Source organism: Anoplopoma fimbria, unplaced genomic scaffold, assembly GCF_027596085.1.
Source record: "Anoplopoma fimbria isolate UVic2021 breed Golden Eagle Sablefish unplaced genomic scaffold, Afim_UVic_2022 Un_contig_11457_pilon_pilon, whole genome shotgun sequence".
NCBI classification, from domain to species: Eukaryota; Metazoa; Chordata; class Actinopteri; order Perciformes; family Anoplopomatidae; genus Anoplopoma; species Anoplopoma fimbria.
In genome coordinates, this window is record NW_026550854.1 from 24,199 (window position 1) to 27,500 (window position 3,302).

A 3,302-nucleotide genomic window follows, 5' to 3' on the forward strand; every position below is an offset into this window, starting at 1 on the left:
TGTTTTTCAGCTGGCAGATGAAAGATAAAATAAAACTTCATACAAATTTAACATGTGTATGAAGTAAAATACACATCGTAAATTATATATATAATATATAGTAAATTATAATATATATATTATATATATATTATATATATATATATATTATATATATATAATTATAATTATAATATATATATATATATATATATATATATAATATATATATAATATATATTATATATAATATAAATATATATATATATATTATATATAATATATATATATTATATATAATATATATATATATATATATTATAATTATAATTGACTGTGTGTATTTTACTTCATGCACATGTGGTGTTGTATTGTGACGCGCTATGACGCGCTCTCTCTGTCACGTGACGCGCCCTCTCTGTCACGTGACGCGCCCTCTCTGTCACGTGACTCTGCTCTCGCATCAACATGGCCGCTGAGGATCTCCCGTCTGAGTTTGACGTCGTCATTCTGGGAACAGGTATGTGAACACCTGGTTATGAACCGTCATGAGCCTCCGCTCTGCCGGGTCAGGACAGAGTTAGCTAGCGGCTAACGTCCGGTTCATTCTGAATGACAGCTGTTAGCAGCTAGCGGCTAACAGCTGCAGCAGCTAACAGCGGCTAACAGCTAACAGCAGCTAACAGCAGCTAACAGCAGCTAACAGCTGACTGAGCTGTCAGTGACGTAATCAAGCTGCTGTGCGTTAGCATCCGAGCTAACGTTAGCATCATTAGCTTCATGTTTACGTTGTGTCATCCTGCTGCTCAGAGCTTTAGCCTGATGCTAATGTTAGCCTGATGCTAATGTTAGCCTGATGCTAATGTTAGCCTGATGCTAATGTTAGTACTACAGTTCTATTACTACAGTACTGTTACTAGAGTACTTCTATATATATATAATATATATGTATGTGTATACAATATGTATACACATACATATATATATATATATACATATATATATATATATATATATATATATATATATATATATATAATATATATATATATATATATATATATATATATATATATATATATATATATATATATATATATATATATATATATATATATATATATATATATATATAATGTATACACTGAAGGATGAGGTGTATACATTATATATATATATATATATATATATATATATATACACTGAAGGATGAGGTGTATACATAATATATTAGAACCAAACTAATATAAGTGGTGTAGTCTGTGTCTCTGCTGCAGTTATTGATTACAGATTATTGATCATGTGTTGAGGTCTTGCTGAGTCGGTGGTAGCAGCAGCGTTCTCCAGAGTCGGGCAGAAGGTTCTCCACATCGACAGGTCGGTTCTCTGCTTCTTAAATACACGTTTACGTTTGATAATGATTAATATGAGTCATCAGAATAAAGTGGACCTGTGTGTTCAGGAGGAGTTACTATGCAGCTCACTGGGCCAGCTTCACCTTCAACTCTCTGCTCACCTGGATACAACAGCACCAGGTGAGTGCCGCGCTGCTCTCTGATTGGCTGCTCCACGGTCTGTGTTTCATATACCATGTGTTTGCTGTAGGAGGAGCCTCAGCCAGAAGAGCTCCAGGATTGGTCGAGCCTGTTGGAGGAAGGGGAGGAGTTGATCTACCTGTCAAACTGTGACTCCGCCTCCATCAGGAACCTGCAGGTGTTCTGCTTCACCAGGTGACCCTCCTCCTCATGCTGCGTTCACAGTATCAGGTTTTAGTCTTCGTTTGAAAACTCTTATTAATGTTGTTCTCAGTGAGGAAGATGAGGAGGAGGAAGCTCAGAGTCCTGACCCTCCAAACACCACAGAAGAAGACAGAGGAGGAGCTGATGAAGCTCAGAGTCCTGACCCTCCAAACACCACAGAAGAAGACAGAGGAGGAGCCGATGAAGCTCAGAGTCCTGACCCTCCAAACACCACAGAAGAAGACAGAGGAGGAGCTGATGAAGACGCTGTCAAAGAAACCCCAGAGACAGAATCCGCAGGTTTGATTCTGATCAAATATTCAGTCAGTATCACTTAAATATAATAAATTAAAGTATTAGATAATTCAGACTTTAATCTGAATTCAGAAATCAGTTTTTCCTTCGTTTTAGATTCAAAGGACGAAGAAAGAAAACAAAGACCAGAAGAAGAAGAAGAACAGGTGAGGAAGGTAGAAAGGTCCAACGAGACACTTAATCTAATCTCATGTTTTAAATGAAGACATCACCGGGATCTGTCTGTCTGTCTGTGTTTCGTCCAATCAAAGGCCTCCCAGACAGAAGGGGAGGAGCCAGAGGCAGACCAGCCTGCTCACAGCCAATCAGAGCAGACCAGGAAGAAGATCAGCTACGCTCAGCTGGTGAAGGAAGGACGCAGGTTTAACATCGACCTGGTCTCCAAGGTAACGCAGCGCATGACATCACAATACACAACATGAAGCAACTTCATATACATGTATTATAACGTTGTATATATTACATAACAATGTGATGTATTGGACTATAACAAGGGAACAGATATAAGGTTATAATACATAACAGTATATAACAACATAATATAACACAACATGATAATAAAACATCAGTATGAAGTAATAAAACATCAGTATGAGATAATAAAACATCAGTATGAGAAAATAAAACATCAGTATGAGATAATAAAACATCAGTATGAAGTAATAAAACATCAGTATGAGGTAATAAAACACTATAACAACATATAACAGAACAAAGTTAATCATTATTGACGTTTCTTCTTCCTCCAGCTCTTGTTTAAAACGCGGCTCATTGGTAATAAAACTGCTCATCAAATCAAATGTCAGTGATATAAGTTAAAACATCACCAGAATAAAACATATCGCAACGGAGCGGTGGAACAGGTACACCACCTGTCTGTCTGCCTGTGTACCTGTGTGTACCTGTCTGTAATAAAACTCAGTATGACCTGTCTGTCTCCGTTGACCTGTCTGTCTCCCGTATGACCTAATAAAACATCAGTATGACCTGTAAAACATCCCAGTATGACCTGTCTGTCTCCCGTTGACCTGTCTGTCTCATATCGTTGACCTGTCTGTCTCCTCCGCTGACCTGTCTGTCTCCCGTTGACCTGTCTGTCTCCCGTTGACCTGTCTGTCTCTCGTTGACCTGTCTGTCTCTCTTGACCTGTCTGTCTCCCTGTTGACCTGTCTGTCTCCCGTTGACCTGTCTGTCTCCTGTTGGCCTGTCTGTCTCCCGTTGACCTGTCTGTCTCCCGTTGACCTGTCTGTCTCCCGTTGACCTGTCTGT

At 38.5% G+C, this 3,302-nt stretch overlaps 1 pseudogene; it reads left to right on the top strand.

The window, feature by feature from the left end:
- The first annotated feature begins 422 nt into the window (after positions 1-422).
- The window catches only part of LOC129115282 (rab proteins geranylgeranyltransferase component A 1-like), a 14,587-nt pseudogene continuing 11,707 nt past the window's right edge, over positions 423-3,302 (top strand).